At 35.6% G+C, this 20,015-nt stretch overlaps 1 pseudogene; it reads right to left on the bottom strand.

The window, feature by feature from the left end:
- Nucleotides 1-10,515: 10,515 nt before the first annotated feature.
- LOC109377196 (ribosome biogenesis protein NSA2 homolog pseudogene) lies at nt 10,516-11,280 on the bottom strand (annotated as a pseudogene).
- Nucleotides 11,281-20,015: the final 8,735 nt, after the last annotated feature.

The following is a 20,015-nucleotide window of genomic DNA, read 5'->3' as shown; positions in this document are numbered from 1 at the left end:
GAGCTCTGTTGTAGGTTTCTTACTGCATTACTCTTACTGGTTTTAAGATTCTCTCTTTGTCTTTAACCTCTGGCACTTTAATTATGATGTGTCTTGGTGTGGGCCTGTTTGGGTTCATCTTATTAGGGACTCTCTGTACTCCCTGGGCTTGTATGTCTGTTTCCTTCACCAGGTTAGGGGTGTTTTCTGTCATTATTTCTTCAAATAGGTTTTCAATCCTTTGTTCTCTCTCTTTTCCTTCTGACACCTCTCTGATGTGAATGCTGATACACTTGTCCCAGAGGCCCCTGACACTATCCTCATTAAAACATTTTTTTTCTATTCTAATTGGATGTTTACTGCTATCTTGTCTTTCAAATCACTAATTTGATTCTCTGTTTTTTCTAATCTGCTGTTGATTCCATCTAATGCATTCTTCATTTCAGTTACTGTATTCTTCACTTCTGACTGGTTCTTTTTCATGGTTTCTCTCTTTATGTAAGTTCTCACTGATTTCAACTATTCTTCCCCTAAGTTCACTGAGCATCCTTATAGTCAGTGTTTTGAACTCTGCATCTAATAAATTGCTTGCCTCCATTTTATTTAATTCTTTTTCTAGAGTTTTGTCCTATTTCATTTAGGACATCTTTTTTTTTGTTTTTTGGTTTTTTTTCCATTTCCCTGTGTGTGTTTCTATGTATTAGGTAGTGTTCTGATTGGTCTCCCAGCCTAAGCAGTGTGGCCTTGTGTAGTAGGTGTCCTGTGGGGCAGTGGCACAGACTCCCTGATTTCCTGAGCCAGGTGCTGCAGTTGTACTTCTTGTGTGGGTTGTATGTGTCCTCCTGTTTTGGTTGAGATTTGATTGCTGTCAGCATATCAGTGTGTGGGATTTATCCACAGGTTGACTGGCTGTAAAGACTCATGGTGACTTGAGTGGATGAGCTTATATATACTATGCAGCTGACTCTCAGACTAGGATTCTCTGTAGTAGGACTCTAGTACCTGGTGAACCCACCATTTGGGTATGTTGTTTGTGGGGCTAATTGGATGGTGTTCTGGTGTGGTCTGAAGCCATCCGTGGGGTGTGTTGGTTCTGGGGCCTCTTGAGAGGGGCTCTGGTGCAAACCCCTTTCAGTCGCTGCCTGTGCCCAGCCTGGGGCTCCCTGGTAGAAGCTACAAAATCATCTGTGGTTCATAGATGCCTGTGCTGGACCTGAAGGTGACTGGGAGAGGCTATGCTGTGAACTGAGGCCGGCTGCCACTAGTGCCAAACTGGGGGCTGTTAACAAGAGGTACAGGGCATGCAGGAGCCAGCCACAGCTTGTTTGAGGTGTGTGGACCTTTCAGAAATTTTAGGAAAGTCTTCAGCATGGGCCAAGGATGGCCCTTGTGAGGAACAACCCATGAAAGAGGTTTGGACTAGTGTGCATGTTAGGCAGGGCAGGTTCTCATGGAATCACCAAGATGGGGCAAGATTGATGGAGACTCATATTTGGTACTCAGCTGTGCCTAGGTGGACAGAGAGTTCAGTAAAGGAGCAATGGCACATACCAGAACTTTTAGTCCCAGAAAGCGCTGCCCCTCCAGCCCTTGCCTTAGGGCCAGACAATTCAAGTTCCTCCCTCTATGTCTCTGGTACTTTTTGAGCTTCTGCCCCAGCTCTGGAGTTCAGCGTTAGTGAATACATTAGTGAACAAGTCTATGCACGGGTCCCGTAAGAGGAATGTATGGAACTCCAGCAGCCCTGCAGTCTCATCCTGATAGAATTCCCACTGATTTTCATAGCCAGATGTTTTGGGGACCATTCTTCCCAGCACTGATGGTATGGTCTGGGGAGTCTGGTGTGGAGCTGGGACCTCTTGTGGCTCAGAGGGGACCTCCACAAGTGAGCTATCCATTCTGACCATCACACATGGGTGTGGGAGCAGCCTATTTCACATTTGTGCCTCTTCTACCAGTCTCCGCATGGCTTCTCCTTTACACCTTGAGTTATAGAGGTTCTGTTCAGCTAGTCATCAGGTGGTTCTCAAGGGTGGTTATTATATAATTTAGTTGTAATTTTGATGTGGTTGTGGGAGGAGGCAAGCAGAGCATTTACCTACTCCACCATTTTGAATGGAAGTCCAAGACAATTTATTTTAAATAATGTGATTGATAACTCTATGGGTCATAAAATACCAAAGGATTCAATTATAATTATAACCAAATCCATATATTCTACCACCTAAAACAAATATCATTTTAAAGTCAACAGATTTTTTTTTCTTTACATTTTCTTTCTCTAATTTAAGGCTGAGTATTTATAACTTTACTGGCTGGTGTCCATAACTGATTGACAAGTATGGTAATAAAAGTGCAAATGATATGCAAATGCAGAACTGAATTGATAGCTATGTAAACATAGTGCTTTTACTCAACTCAATTCCTAGGTAAGTATAGTCTTACACATTTATGAAAAATAAGTACTACACATTTCTGAAAATAAAAAAAAACATATGATTATTTTAGTATTATTGCTACACCAATGTTTAGGTAAGAAACAATGCCTGCCTTCTTTTCCATTTTCCTAGTACTTTCTTTTGTTAAGGGGTCAAATTCTTACCTCGTTCACAAAGCTTTTTCAGACCCTCTCTAGTCCACTTAATTGGCACTTAACAATTATCTCATCTTTTTACTTAAGTATTGATGATGATGATGATGATGATGATGATGATGATGATGATGATATTCAGTATGGATTAGCTTTTGTAAAGTAATATTTGATTATATTTGAGGGTAATGTCTCAAATTCCATTGAGAGACTTGAGAGCATCTGCTATCGCTACTTGTCATTCTTCCTTTAACAACATCACTACCCATACCAATTTATTCATTAATCCCCATCTCCCCACTATATAATAAAAGTCAGCAAAATCAGTGGATATAATTAACATTAAAACAAATTTAGAAATAGATGGCTTTCTTTTATCCATGCTCACTGGATGAACGTATCTTTGTAATTAGCTAATATTTTATAACAAAATCTAGTAAGGAGAATTCTAATAATCTTGATAATTTTAGTTCTACCTAGGTCCCATAAGAAGGACTGTAAATGTAATGATATTCCTCACTTGCTTTTCAATGTATTGTTTATATTTTTATTATTTATAATTTTTGATTAATTGAAAGTTTAACTACTAATGCAAAATTTATACTACTCATTTTTTGTTTGATTTTAATTTGGGCTACTGTAAAAATACAGAAAATGTATATTTTTTTCCCTGAGCTGAAAATCATATAGCATACGAGGTCTGACAATTAGGTTCACGAACTCATCCTAGAAAAAGTGCTACATACCTCACTGCTGAATATCACTATGATCACCTTCAAAGTACTCCCCTTGGGAAGCTATGCACTGATGCCACCACCTAGTCCACCCTTCAAGGCAATTCTGGAACTCTTTTTCTGGACAGGCCATCAAATCTGTCATCATCATATTACACTTGATGTCCTGAATGTCATCAAAATGCCTTCCTTTCAATATTTCCTTTATCTCTGGGTAAAGAAAGAAGTCATTGGGGCCAATCAAATGAATTGGAAGGGTGTACCAATAAATTATTTGTTTACTGGCTAAAAACTCCCTCACAGACAGTGCCATGTGAGGTGATGCATTGTCATGATGCAAGAGCCATGAATTGTTGGTAAAATGTTCAAGCCATTTTCATCTAACTTTTCCATGCAGCCTTCTCAGCACTTTTAAATAGTAAACTTGGTTAACTGTTTTTCCAGTTGGTACAAATTCATAATGAATAATCCCTCTGATATCAAAGAAGGTTAGCAACATCATTTTGACTCTTGGTTTGGACTAATGGAAACTTTTTGGTAGTGGAGAACTGGCTGACTTCCATCGTGCACTTCGAGGCTTTATTTCAGGGTCGTGTTGGTACACCCATGTTTCATCATCAGTGATAACATGGCCCAAAACATCATCTTGCCTCTACAAAATGCCTTGGCAAACTTCAACTGTTTTGCTTTTGTTCATCAGAGAGATCCTTTGGGATCATTTTTGCACACATTCTCATGCCAAGGTTTTCAGTTAAGATGTTTCTGTTTCTCTATTGATATTTACATGGTCCGCTATGCTTCTCACAGTCAACCAAAGATTTGATGCACAATTCCACAAATTTTTGCAATGTTTTCATCAGTTCTGCTCATTACTGGTCACCTAGACCCCTCTTCATCAGTGACGTGTTCTCTCTCCTCAGAAAAACATTTAATTCATTTGTACACTGCCATTTTCTTCATGGAATTATCCCCATAAACTTGGACTAATATATCCCTGAATTCACTTCCACTCTTGCCAAGTTTAACAAGAAATTGAATGTTTGTTCTTTGCTCTAATTCAAGATCAGACATTCTCGTGATGGTACATAAAAACACGCAACAACAATAATGAATGCCACTCAGCAAGACACCACCACAGGTCGACACGAACACAGCTGTGAGACACTGATACACCAAGGTTATAAAACCTTACTGAGCTGTTGGTACAGTGCTGCCAATGTAAGTGCAGGGTGACAAGTTTATGAACTTAATTGTCAGCAAGAATTTCAACAAATATAGTTAATATTTTGAAATGTTAATGTTTAAAATGGTAAGATTCAGGATTTTCAAAATTACCGATGTACCTTATTTCTTGAGAGCATCAAGTCAATAAGACAGTAAATATATATCAGTAAATTTGACTAAATATTCTTTAGAAATATTGCAAAATCTAATGGCTTAAATGGCAATGGAATTTCCTATACCTTTACAATCTCTTCCTAGTTATTTTCATTCCTGAAAAAGTGCATTTTTTATAATTACAGAATGATATTTATCACAAAGTAAATTAGATTTATTTTATCCATATGCCACAAAAGGTCAAATTCCATCTATTCATGTTCTGTACTTTCCAAAATGAATATATAAATATTTCCAGCCTTTGGGAAACCTAATCTTTTGTTTTCTCAACAATTTTTAGGGGTTTATTAAATGGATTTTGGCATGAACATAGGAGAGCATGAGTTCAGTTTATGATCAGTATTGGTACCTTAGTATGGATGTAATAAATGGCATATGACTGTTTTATTCATTATAATGTGCTCATTGTTTTAATGAACAGAAATAAGAGAGCAAGTAAAAACCATGTTCCATAACAAAATGCTGCTTCTAATAATTTAGTTCATTATCAGCTCACTAGCCATAGATTACAAATTTACAATGGATTTTGCAATCCTTGTTTTTTCAATTTAGAAAAACAGTATTTTAACAGGGGTGGTAAATGTAATGGGTATTAAGCAGCAGTATGAGGTTTTTATCAAGATAAATAGACAACAATTAGTTGGTTTTTTAGATTGATGTCCCTGAATTTCATTTCACTTTACTAGTGAAACCTGGTACATACTGGTAATTCAAGAAAATTATCAGAAGTTAATTTCATATTCTGTGTTACTCTGTCATGAATTTCCACCAGTGTGGAAAATATGTGCATAAAAGTATATGAGGAAATACCATCAGAAATTCAATACATTTAACAAGCCCATTATAATTCTCTCTCCATTTGTATATTGTCATATTTATTACCATGTTAGCTGCTCCAAATTTATTTATACAATGATATCTAGTGATCTTATGCACATATAAGGCAAATTGTATAATCATTGCAAGTTATTTGGAAAAACAATCTCATACATTTCAAATAAATTGCACTTTAAGGATTAGGAATGACACAAGAAAATGACAATAGAAGACATGGTCCTACCTTGGATAAATTTCTATATTGGAGGAACACAGATAAATGCCAATAAATTCAAGTTAGCTTCTTTATATAACACACAATGAAGCGCCATTTATTCACATCACTGTTAAATTTCCAGAGTGATTTAGATAATGGGACCCAAGTTAGGTTAGAAAAAAGTTTCATGTAATGGTGATTCCTGACTAGGTTAGGTTATAGAAGAAAAACACACTACTTTTACTGCTTTAAAATCCTCAGTCAGCAAACCTTACTTATTTTTAATAAGATTGTATTAATTATGCATCATCTATGAAACAGATCTTTATTTTATACCTCCGTTAAACAACATTAGTAAGGAGGACTTCTGGTTTCTAGTCTAGCATGTAAAAAGCTCGGAGGTAGCCAGTAAATCCTAAAAACAAGTAAAAACTTAAATGAACTAACAAAGCAACAACTGCTCTTAGAGCTTTAAGAGAAAGAAAGTAACAGGGGAAAACATTGCTCCAAAATTTGAGAGACCAATAGGTGAATACAAAGAATCACAACTTTCCAGAGCAGAAACCCACGCAAAAAAAAATATGCACAGGAACCAGCACTAATTACATTATGTCTAGCTATCAACACAAAATTCAAGACAAACAAAAAGGCAAAAACAGAGTTTAAAAAGACAGAGCAAGCATCAGAACCAACTCAGATATGAAATGGTTATTCATATCTGAATTATGAGTCTGAAAACTTCAAACAACTATAATTAAATACTCAGGGCTGTAATGACTGAAGTAGACAGCATGCAATAAGAGGTGGACAATATAAGCAGAAAAAAATTAAAATTCTAAGAAAAACCAAAAAGAAATGCTAGAGGTCAAAAACAATACAACAGAAATGATAAACGCTTTCAATGGGCTTACAAGTAGACTGCACATGGCTGAAGAGTCTGAGCTTGAGGATATCGCAACAAAAAAATTCAAAACTGAAAATAAAAAATAAAAAAATGTTGAATTAAAGAAAAAAAAAAAAAGAGACTATCCAAGACGTATGGGACAATAATCAAAGGTGAAACATATGCATAATGGGAATGTCAGGAGAACAAAATAGAGAAACAGAAAATATTTGAAACAATAGTGACTAAGAATTTCCTCAAATTAATGTCAAACAACACACCACAGATTCAGGAAGATCAGAGAACAAGCAGGATAAATGCACCTCCTTAAAAAATATATCATTTTGAAGCTACAGAAAATCAAAAATATTTTTAAAAGTCTAAAGGCAAAAATAACAAGAACAACAAAACACCTTATCTAAAACGAATAAAATGTAGGAATTATATCTGAACTATAAAAATCATGCAAGTAAGAAGAGAGTGGGGTAAAATATTTAACCTGCTGAGAGGAAAACACAATATATACCTACAATTCTGTACCCTACATAATTATCCTTTAAAAATGAATGAGAAATAAATACTTCCTCAGACTGAGGGCATTTGTTGCCAACAGACCTTCCTCGCAAGAAATGTTGAAAAAAATTATTTACAGAGAAGGAAAATGATATACATCAAAAAGTCACATCTACATAAAGGATGGAAGAGCATTAGAGAAAAAAATAAGTGATGGTAAAATAAAAACTTTAATTTTCTACTTAACTGAACTAACAGACAACAATTTATTCAAAATAATAATAGCAACAATGTATTTGATTATTATGCTAATGTATATAAGTAAATATTCTTGCATATGCTTATGTATCAGAAAAATGAATGGACAGCAGTTGTAGAAGAGACAGGAGAAAGGTTTTAGGGTTATTTTCTTATTATGAGGTACTGCGCTCCCCATGAAGTAATATAGTGTTATTTAAAAGTGGATTTGAATTATTTGTAAATGTGTACTGAAAATTCTAGGGCAATAACTACAAACAATAAAAAATAATTATAATTAATATGCTAGAGAAGAAAGAGAATGGAATCATATAAAATGCTCACATAAAACCACAAAAGGCATGGACCTTGGGTTCAGAGAGGATTTTATTAATTTCACCTCAAAGGCAAGGGAAGTAAAAGCAAGGGAAGTAAAAGCTAAAATAAATGAATAGGACTATATCAAACTAAAAAGCTTCTGTGCAGTAAAAGAAGCCATCACAAAACCTAGGCAACCAACCGAATGGGAGAAGATATTTGCAAACACCACCTCTGATAAGGAGCTAATATCCAAATATATAAACAACTCTTATAACTCAACAACAAAAAAACAAACAATCCAAATAAAAATTGGGCAGAGGATCTGAGCAGACACTTCTCCCAAGAAGACATACAAATGGACAACAGATATGTGAAACAAAGCTCAACTTCACTAGCTATTAAAGAAATGCAAATCAAAACCACAATGAGATATCACCTGTTAGAATGGCTATTATCAACAAGACAAATAATAACGAGTGTTGGAGAGGCTGTGGAGAAAAAGGAACCTTTATACACTGTTCCTGGAAATATAAATTGGTACAGCTACTATAGAAAACAGTATGAAGTTTCCTCAAAAAATTGAGAATAGAATTACCATAAAACTCAGCAATCCTTCTGCTCAGTATCTACCCAAACAATCTGAAAACATTTATCCATAAAGATATATGTACCCCTATGTTCACTGCAGCATTATTCACAGTGGCCAAGATATAGAAACAATCAAAATGTCCTTCTATAGATGATTGGATAAAGAAGATGTGGTACATATACACAATGGAATATTACTCCGCCATAACAAAAGATGAAATACTGCCATTTGTGACAACATGAATGGATCTTAAGATTATCATGCTAAGTGAAATAAGTCAGTCAGAAAAGGTTAAGAACCATACGACTTCACTCATGTGGGCTATAAAACTGAAAGCAACAAAGGAAGAAGACAAAGAAACAAAAACTCATAGACACAGACAACAGTTTAGTGGTTACCAGAGGGTAAGGGTGGACCGAGGATGGCAGAAGAGGGTAAAGGGGATCAAATACATGGTGATGGAAGGAGAACTGACTTCGGGTGGTGAACACAATGTAATATATAGATGATGTATTATACAACTGTACACTTGAAACCTATATAATTTTATTAATCTTTATCTCACCAATAAAATTAAATAAAAAAGAAAACATATATAACCATCTAGAAAAAATTCACAAAAGGCAAAAAAGAAAAAAAATATGGAAGACTAAAAGAAGAACAAAGAACAAGGGCAACAAATAGAAAAAAGTAACAAATATAGATATCAATCCACCTATATTAATAATCACTTTGAACATCAATTGGCTAAATACACCAGCTAATAGAGTTGTCAAAATGGATCAAAAAACAAGACCCAGCTAGATGCTATCCACAGCAAACCCACCACACACACACTCATACACACACACAGGCTAAAATTAAATGAATGGGGAAAGATAAACCATGCTAAATCTGATTTTAAAACAAGTGCAGTAGCTATATTAATTACAGGCAGAGCAGATTTCAAAGGAAGGAAAGGTACAATGGCTAAAGGAGGGACCAATTCTCCAAAAATATACATAAAAATCTTAATGTGTATGCACTAAACAATTCAGCATCAAACTATGTAAGGTAAAAACTAATTAAATTTTAAAAAAAGATAAATCCACTATCATCGTTGGAGATTTAAACACCCTTCTCAGAAATGGACAGATCCAGCAGGCAGAAAATCAGTCAGGACATAGTTGAACTCAATAGCACCATCAATCAACAGCATATAATGGACATCTATAGACTATTTCATCTAAGAACAGCACAATACACATCTTCTCAAGCTCACATGAAACATTCAGCAAAACAGATCACATTCTGAGCCCTAAAACACATCTCAACCAATTTACAAAAACAGAAATCATACAATGTCTGCTCTCACACCACAATGGAACTGAACTAGAAATCAATAACAGAAAGGTACCTGGAAAATCCCCAAATATGTGGAGATTAAACAGCACATTCTATAGTAACACATGGATCAAAGAAGAAATCTCAAGAGAAATTTAGAAACCTTTTAAACTAAATGGAAATAAAGATATAACTTATAATTTGTGGGATGCAGTGAAAGCAGTGCATAGAGGGATATTTATAGCATTGAATGCATATATTAGAAAAGAAGATCTAAGGTTAATAATCTAAGTATCCACCTTAAAAATTAGAAAAAGAAAAGCAAATTAAATCCAAAGTAAGCAGAATAAAAATTTTAAAAAATAAAATTAGAGCAGAAATCAATGTAACTGAAAATAAGAAATCAGTAAAGAAAATCAATGAAATCAAGAGCTAGTTCTATGACAAGATCAATAAAATTGATAAGCCACTAGTTAGGCTAAATAATAAAGAGACAGGATGCAAATGACTCATATCAGAAATGAAAAAGGGGACATCATTTCAGTCATAATGATGTGTCAATGTAGGTTTATCATCTCTAACAAAGGGGGATAATATACGTGTGGGGGCAGGTTTGTGGGAAATCTGTTTGCCTTCTGCTCAATTTTGCTGTGACTCTAAAGCTCTTCTAAAAAGCAAAATATATTAAAAATTAGTAAGGGATGATATTTGTATTTTTAAAAAGAAAAGCAATAGTTTTGTTTTATGTAACACTGGGCCATTTTAATGTTCTTTGCAATAAAATAAATAGTTCTCTTGATGGCTGCAGACATGTACGCTCTTTGGTAGTACTCAGAAACATCACAGTAAATGTGGTTTTCCTGATTGGTGTGTAGTCTTCAATAATTACAAGGAGTTACTTGTATGAATCTGCTGTCAAACCCGTAAGGCTGCATTTATGCATCCATCATTTTCAGGATTGCTGGTAACCTGGGCATATTTCCCCAGATAACCTTGCCTCCTTGTGTTACAAGGCCCATCTCACTCATGTTCACCTCAATGACCATACCTTTGGTAATAATACCCAAAGTTGTATAAAGTGGGTATGAGGGAACGATTCTTCTTTACACCAAATATTGGCAGGCAGAAGGTGGCTTTCAGTTCAGGATGTGTTACATGGGCCTTCTTGAAACATAAGTCCATTGGCCTAATGAATTTTTCATACTTCGGTGGTTTTCAAGTAAAGCCATCTCCAATGAAGCAGAGTTTAGTAACCATCCTCTTCCACACTTTCTTCTTTTTCTTTCCTGTTTAAATAATATTTAATACCTCTGTTTCTTCCTGGGCATGAACTTCGAGCAGAGGGACATCCATTTTCCCACTTTCTCTTTTTGTTTTTCTTTAATCATACTGGAAAGTACTTTATCTCTGGACCGTCCCTCTCTATCCAGTAGATATGCAGGTACTGCTCCTTTTCATCATTCTTTTGACTAGTGTTTCTCTTTTCATGCATCTTGATAATCTTTTTCATTTGTCTTTTCTCAGCATGGCGCTGTTCCTGGTAGTTTAGCTTTGAGACCAATCATCTTTTTTGCCTTCTTTGATCATTCGTGATCCTCTCGACCTTCTTTCTTTCTCTTTTTTTTTTGTGGTAATCCAAACGATGTCAATAGTGTTACAGTGTAACTCAATATATTCGTTTTAGGCACGGTTACATCCCGAGTTGATGGGTGAGTCCCCTGGGCACCAAGAAGTTCTCAACTTTCGGGCCCCAGAAACTCGCGAGAGGACTCCACGCAACTCGTGACAGGAGAGTGAAAAAATATAGTTTTATATAAGCCATAACAGAATGAAATTCATTTACATACTAGGGGAATAAATTAAAAACAATACTATTGCTTTAAAGATACAGTTCAAGTCAGTTCATATCAATAATATTTGCATTTATATAATACTTTACATTTTATAATTATTTTTCTCATGATCATGCTCTGACCATTTTGGGGGGTTAAATTATTATTATGTCTATTTTAAAGGCACTGAAAGTGAAACATTATCCAAAGGACACTAGAAAGTAGAAAAGTCTGAATTCAAGTTTTCTGATTGCTGATTTTGTTGTATTTCTGCATATATGCCCTGGTCATGAGAAGAGTCTGGAAACACCTCTAATCTGATTCAGCAATTACATGAACTCTTAAAAACCAAAGGGCCCAATGGACATCTCCTAGTACATAGAATTAGTGAAACAGCCAAATAGATTTCTTCTCCTTTAGGGGTCCCTTGTTCTGCCTGATTGTTTCAAACTCTGCTTATATGTTATACTCTTTCATTTTATAGAATTGACACTAGCTGACAAATTTAAGCATAACCAAGAGGGTTGTGTTATAAGTATTTATCTTTAAAATATCCCTTTCCTATTAATTAAAAAGAAAACCATTTTTGAAACAGTTTATACTCTCACTGAAATGCAAAGTTGATTCAGTACGCACATAAGTTTCAATGTCACATCCCAATATTTCAGTGAGGAAAAAATATGTTAACACTGTCACCCATAAGTATAAATACCTCATGGCTACTGCAGTGGTGTGTAACTCTTTAAGTACCACCATTCATGGTCAGAAAGAATTAGATGACCTAAGCCCACGATGTCAAAATGCATAATGTGTTAGCATCAGCAAGAACCTGGCATAACATACTTGAAAGACACAGCGTGTTGTGTGTAGGAGAAGTCAGGAAAGAGGAATGAGTTATGCTTGACGCTGTTTTCTATTTAATCACATGTTAACAGAGAACCCTAATTGCTCCTTATGAGCTTTACATACTAGAAGACCTTGGCAGAAGCTGGAAGTATAACATGAAAGTCTACCAAACATATTCTAGTTTATTTTAATGCACTTATTTGTAATTCATGCATTAGAAAACAAACAATTCAGGAAAAGTGCCAGACAAATGAATGCAACAGGTGTTCACTGAATTGTCCCAGGCAAATCAGGATGTGTGGCTCAATCTGACCAGGAACCACACTTTATGACAGTATCCTTGGCAAGGGGCAAGACTCAGGAAGAAAGAGTTGCATGGCGTGCCTAGGGAGGCTAACTATGAGGGTTTCTGTCTTGTCGTATAATCCTGGAGACCATGAGTGACATGAAGGCAAGGAGCTTATTTATTTATTCGATTACCGGCTCACTCTCAAAAATGATTTGTGGCTGCTTAAAGAAAAACACATTTTATATACAAGTAGGAAATTATACAACATAAATAATCTCTTTGTCAAAAATATAATACAAGTGGCCTGGATGAGATAAGTAAACTAAGTGGGCTTTTCTTTCTCTGAAACTCTTTATCAAGTTTGGTTGGTGACTATTTTAAATATTTCTGCCTAGGCAACTGCTTAATTCAGCTATATTACTGCCTGTGTGACTTTCCAAAAAATTGAATCTGTAGCCATATTTAAGTGTCACATCTAGGCCTGGTTTTCTCTAATAGAAATCTCTCATACCATGTGTATTGCTTAAATGAAGAAAGGTGACTTTTCAACATATAGATGCTTTTTATGTATTCACTCATGTCTTGCTTGGTCCATAAAGTGTTTGAGGCAAACACATGAACATACATAATTTTTATAGTATTAGTATTTTATCAGGTTTGTAGAGCAGATTGTACAGCACTAAAAATCATGCTTATTTCTTTAATTTCTTATGCAACTAGAGTGAGATATAGTTACTATCCAGAATTGAAATTGAGGTTGGAAGAAAATTATAAAATCTGGCCCACTTATCAACACCTTAATTCCTTCATTGAATATATATTATACCTTCATAACACAGACTTTAAAATATATTACTTTTATCAGTTCCCTAAAACCATATCTGAACTTGTTTTAATGTAATAAAATTGAATCAGTGAACCAGTAAACACAGATTCAGTAACAGACTAATTCTTTATCCATTTAAGAATACGATAGAAATAGCCACACCAACTTTAGGTTAATCATTTCTTTAAGTCTTAGGAAAAAATTATCTTTTCATATAATAGGAGTGTTATGGATTGAACTGTGTCCACACCAAACAGGTATATTGAAATCCTAATTTCTAGTACTTCAGAATGGGACCTTATTTGGAAATACAGTCATTGCAAATATAATTAATTAAGATGAGGTTCAACTGGAGTAGGTTGGGCCCTTAACCCAGTATGACCGGTGAACTTATAAGAAGGGACAGAGACACGCAGAAAGAGGATGGCCATATAAAGACAGAGGTAGAGATTGGAGTTAGGCTGCCACAAGCCAAGGAATGCCTAGAGCTCCGAGAAACTAGAAGAGGACGGAAGGATTTGAAGGGAGCACAGCCTTGCCAAACCTTGATTTCTTACTGCTACCATCCAGGATTGTAAGAGAATAAAATGCTGCAGTTTTTTTAAGCTACCTTGTTTGTGGTGCTTTGTTACACTAGCCCCTAAGAAATAAATATAAAGAATATTGAAAATGAAAGATAAGCTATTTACAAATTACAAATATATTTTTAAATTAATTTCAAATGACAATTTTTATGACTTTCATTTTTTTTTCATTTTGACTGGGAGTTTGTAATCTCAAAATCCTTTTATCCTTGACATTTCAAGATGATGATAGCAGAATTATGTCTTCAGATGGGGTGTTGCTTTGTATGGCCAAGTGAATTTATCTTATGCTTTTATAGATTGTTTTTCCTTCATAAATTCATTCATTTTCAACATTTTTAGATAACCACAGATCTCCCAGCCATATTAAGGGTCATCCTCTGTGTTCAGTTGTGTTGGCATAACTTCTATTTTCAAATATTCTTTGCTTTAATTCTCATAATTACATAAAAGAGAGCACAAACAATTTTAAGAGAGTTTGCTCTTGAGAAACCATTTTCTAAAATTAGATTTGCTTTATTTTTGGAGGTTTGTATTTATACACAAATATTGTACATAAATATATGTGTGTATATAAATGGTCAATCACATACACATTTAACCAATATTTTATTATTAAAAACTTAAAACTGTGTCATGCATATATATATATATATATATATATATATATATATATATATATATATATGATCTCCCTTTATATTTATCTTTGAAGTAATCTTTAAATTACTTCACATTTATAGAACATTTGCCAAAGATGTAAGGGAGCTCCATTCAATGATTATATATTTCATTTCATTGAGTGGGCATGCTTGTGGGGGGCTGGGGAAATGTGTGCACATCCAGAATCCTGACTCTATTTAGAAACACAGCAGAAATGTTGAAATGCACCTGAGTCACATGTGTGGCTTTGGGATGAAAACCTTTTTTTTTTCTTTTTTTTAACAATTTAACAATGGACCCCTGGCCACCATGAACAAAAGTTTCAAGGAATTACAGTAATGAAGAAATTACCCAGTATTGGCTCCTGTATCTGGTTATATGTATACTCTTCTTATGTGGGAATGTGGTAGCCAATGCTGTTGGGGAGCTGCCAACAGGTGGCGGGATGGCTCAGCTAAAAAAAAAAAAAAAAATACCTGACTGATGGTTTGACCCTCAAGCTGGATCTACCTAGGCTGCCCATTCCCTCCCCCTGAGTTTGGAATGTGTGTTTGCCTTCCCAGCACTAGAAGCTGCCCAAGGACACAGCCTTAAGATGGCGATGAGACAGTCCAACTCGGTATGTGACTAAACCCAGTTAAGGGCCACTGCATGCATGACCGACCCAGTTAAGGCCTGTATAGTAACTCTTAACATTCAGGCAGGCAGGTGTAAGAACTACTCATCTTGTGGCCACCCAAGACAAGCCTTGTAAGTAGGTTCCCTTGCTTATTAAACCTGGCACCTAGAAGCTGGAAAAAGCAAGATAATAATTTCTCCTCAAAACCTCTAGGAGGTAATGCAAGCCTGCTGACACCTTGATTTTAGCCTACTGAGACCTACAGAATTGTAAAAGAATGAATTTGTTTTAAGCCACTACATTTATAGTGTGTTACAGCAGTCATAAACAACTCATACACCTTGGTTGATACTTTAATTTTAAATACTTGATCATTCTTTAAATATGTTGCATAAATGTATCAATTATTATGTATTTTCCTGAAGCTATGGTCTAGTGAGTAATTTATGAAAATATTACTTTCAGTCCATCTGCCAAAAGTTAGCAGGATATAAAAACATTTGGCTATAGAATATAACATTGATAAATTATGCAATAACATTTAATTCTGGTTGCAAAAACTGATGTCCAATCACTTAAAAGCTGAGTTTCAGCCATTTGAAAAATTAAATATCAGTGAGACTACAGAATATATTTCCCATTCTGATAATTTCTAAGAAATAAAGCACTGCACTCTGCTTTCCTTCCTGCCTACATTGGTATTTTGTAACATGGGACACCAGTACATTGAGTGTCCTGCAGGAGCAGAAATGTGAAATTATTTTCCTACAACCACCCATACTGAAGAGAAATTAGCTAAAACAAAATCTGTCCATGAGTACATTCTGTTTTATCATCAGCAAGCACTTGGCATACTGTCCTTAAAAGAGAAGTATAAATTACGTTGTGTGTGGGAAGGGTCAGGAAAAGAGCATTGGGTACTGCAGGTCATCTTGTTCATTTAGTATACTCATATATCAAGAGAGCATCCTGATCACAGCATATGTGCTACATATGACTAGGCAAGGTCATGGTGGAAGCTGGAAGTAAAAAGTGAAGTTCTACCAAACTCATCTTGACTGATTTTAATGCAACTATTAATTGTATTTATTTACAATTCGTACTTTGTTATAAAAAGTGAATAATTCAGGTTGAAATGCTAAACATGACAGGACTCAAGCACAGCAGATGTTCACTTGGACTGTCCTACCAAACCAGTATATGTAGTTCACTCTGCACATGAATCACTCTGTTACAGATCGCTCTTCAAGTAGGGCATCCTCAGCAAGGAATAGCTGCACCCTGTGCCTAGGAAGGATCCAAGCTAAGGTTCCTGGCAGTGGTTTGCTGGCAAACTTTTAAAAACCAATTCTACTAGTAGGGTGAGTGGGTGGGTGGGGAGATGTGAATTGTAGCATTTGCCAATGTCTGGGATGTAAATAGTCTCACCATGGACCATTTCAAACTACCAAATGGAAGTCAGTGAACAAGGACTTGGGAAAAGATGTGCACACTCTTCCCTAGCAAGTCCATAGGAGCTGATTCCTGCTCACCACTGGCTATTTCTGGAATCACACAGACAAAGCATGGAGGCAGAGCCACGTGTGACTAGATTCTAAGGATACCAGCAGTGGGCACTATAAACTAGAAATTAAAAGGTCTTCCTTTTTCTCTTGGTACCAACTATGCCTCACAGATTCTAATATGATTCTGCCAGGGGTGTGGAGAGTGTAGTTGGGGGGGAGGGGCTTCAAGGTTCACTCAGTTAAAAAATAAAATTATTTTTTATTATATATTATTTCATTATTATACATTCATTTTAAAAGCTTAAAATTGGGGCCGGCCGAGTGGCGCGATGGTTAAGAACTGGCTTGGGACACCAGAGGGCCCCGGTTTGGATCCCACATATGAGGGCCAGTGACACTGCCCTCCACAGCTAAGATGCTGAGCAACGGCTCAACCTGGAGCTGGGCTGCTGTGAGACACCAGCCACGGTGACGGCGTAGGCTGCAGCCCCTGTGGCAGTGGGTTGCCATGGGCTACCGTGTGTAGCCAGCAGCCAGCATGAGCAGCCAGCAGCCGCAGTGAGCAGCCGTCCAGAAGCCAGCGACTGATCTGCCTCACCCGGGAAGAGCGCAATGATGGTGCCAAATTGGGCCAGTGAAGCAACGTCCTCCACAACTAGACAGAAGAACAAAACGACAGCAACTTGTCTGTTCCCCTTCCCCCAATTCCCCACCGCTGTTCCCATCCCCCCAATTCCCCAATAAAAATCTTTAAAAAAAAAAAAAGCTCAAAATTGAAGATTCCTTTGTTTGTGTTGTGGTTATTATATGAATTCAAATTTCAGACAACCATAGTTTATGTGGTGAAAAACTATTCTTACTAGATAAACCTATGGAGCAGAGATACACTTTGAAGGAGTTGTGTGCCTTCTCTCGCTGCTACCCAGCATCAGCCAGATTTTAGAAGGATTGAACATTTGAACAACTACTTTATAATTCACTCGAATTTCTTCCAGTGGCATTGCATGTGTTTATAAGTGAGGCCTCTAAATTTTAGTTGTACTTTGTTTAAGGTCAACTGTCAAACCTTACTCCAGTCATTTAATAAATGGACGTTAGGGTCTGAATGTTTGTGTCCCTCCAAAATCCATACATTGAAACCCTATCCATAAATGTGATAGTAGTATTTGGAGGTAGCGTTTGGGAGGGGATTAGATTATGATGGTGGCACCCTCATAAATGGGCCCTTATTTAAAAGATGCAGAGAGCTCCCTTACCGCTCCTGCTATTGGAGGTTACAGTGAGAAGACAGGCATCTATGAACTATTAATATAAAGCAATCCCTCATCAGAGACCACATTTGCTGGTGCCTTGATCTTGGACTTTCCAGCCTCCAGAACTGTGAGAAATAAATGTTTATTGTTTAAACCACCTAGTCTATGATATTTTCGTTATAGCCTCCCAAGTTGACTTAGATGATAGATTACCATAAATCTCTAATTTTAAAGTGTTTAGCAAACTGAAATTATTGAACAAAAGATTGTATGCAGAAAGAAAAATTTAACCCTACACAAAGGAGGAAGTGAACATATTTAAAGATGAGAATGCAAATAGTGTATAAAATTTAATTTTGAAAATTTTGTTTTTGTGATTCAGAATATATTAGCTCACAAAAATGATTTTTGATGGAAATTCAATTTTTCATTTGAAAATTTATATGCTGAACCAAAGGAGAATAAAATTGAGATTGCCTAAGATATTGTGTATATGAATTTGAGAAACTATTTAGATGAATTATAGTGAAAACTTAATTTGATAAATTTATCTTTAAAAATATTTTTTGAAGAAAGGGCTCTTGATTGGAGGTAAAAAGATAGTACCTGTGAAAATATTTGGTATGAAATAATTATAAATGTCAATGTGAAAAGACAGAATTTGATAATAGACTCCAGGATGTAGCAGAATGTTCACTAAGCTTGCATGTCTCTCAATATTTATAGAAAGGGTATTTCCTCAATTGAACATATTACAATTTAAAAAGAAGTCACTTGAAGGTATGGCTACAGGGAATTTTAATTAAGTAATTAATAATAGGACAGTTAAAATGTATTTTCAGAAAAATGCCAATAACTCAAATTAGAGATTGAAATAGATTAACGTGTATGAGTATATACCAAGGATAAAAATTGTTTTATTTTATTTTTAATGTATGGGTAATAAGAGGATTTTTAGCTTGGCTTTAATATAACTACTGTATGTTAATTTTATTTTTTATATTTATATATTTATAATTTATATACATTTTTTAGAGTAAAACTTTGAAAAGTAAACCAATATTTTAAAGCTGATTGTTTAATCCATAAATGAATATTTCAAAACATGAATTTTTTTTTTTTTTTTTTGCACCAGATTTCACTTTCAAAATGGTCTCAGTTTAGATGAGCTATCAGGATTTTTTGCTACTCTAGGACACACTGAAATCTATTACCCTTCAGTTCAGGATAATCTCCCTTTCCTCCTTCACTAATCTCAAAAGCACTCCCCAATTTGCTAGACACTCTGGGCCCCTCCTCACAGACCCAGACTCATCATCTACCACCCTTTCAGATCCCCTAGCATTAGTTCTCCAGTAGGTTTCGAATCCAGAAAATGGTAAAAAGAATTCTTGACTTTAGACAGCTTCGGCTTTTTAGCTACCAGAGAAAATATATTGTGCCTTGGTTTAGAAGAGGAAAAATAAAATGTAGGATGGTCATGGAAGTTCTTATCTTATATAGTATATTACTTATCTCTAATCATAAAATAAGCCCTTACTTTCTTTGTAGTCCTTCTGTTTCCATAGTTTATTTTCTCCCTTAATTTCTGCAATCTTCCCCCTCTGCCGCCTTCAGCTATTTGGGAGTGGCTCAGCCTGGAATCATAATTCTAGTCTGAGAAATATTATTTTAAATTAGCGATCTTTCCCCTTTTTTTCATTAAGAACTATTTGAGTGATAGTTAAAACAGATGCTAGATAAGACCTGCTGAAAAGAGAGGGGGCTTATGGTGTCTAGCAGAACCGTAGAGCTGATGTGAATAGCTATTATAAAACTTTTTGGTTTCAAGGATGTGCCTTGCTGACTTAAGATAGAATGATCAGGAGTGCCTTTGTTTAACGCAGACATACTCAAAGTGATTGACAGTCACTTTTTGTATAAGAAATGTATCCTGTCTGCATAAGATCATTACAAAATTCAACAGCAACATTCTGTTTACAGCCTATTATAGCAGAT

This window comes from Hipposideros armiger, unplaced genomic scaffold, assembly GCF_001890085.2.
Source record: "Hipposideros armiger isolate ML-2016 unplaced genomic scaffold, ASM189008v1 scaffold_1319, whole genome shotgun sequence".
Classification (NCBI taxonomy): Eukaryota; Metazoa; Chordata; class Mammalia; order Chiroptera; family Hipposideridae; genus Hipposideros; species Hipposideros armiger.
This window is presented reverse-complemented; position numbering and strand designations above follow the sequence as displayed.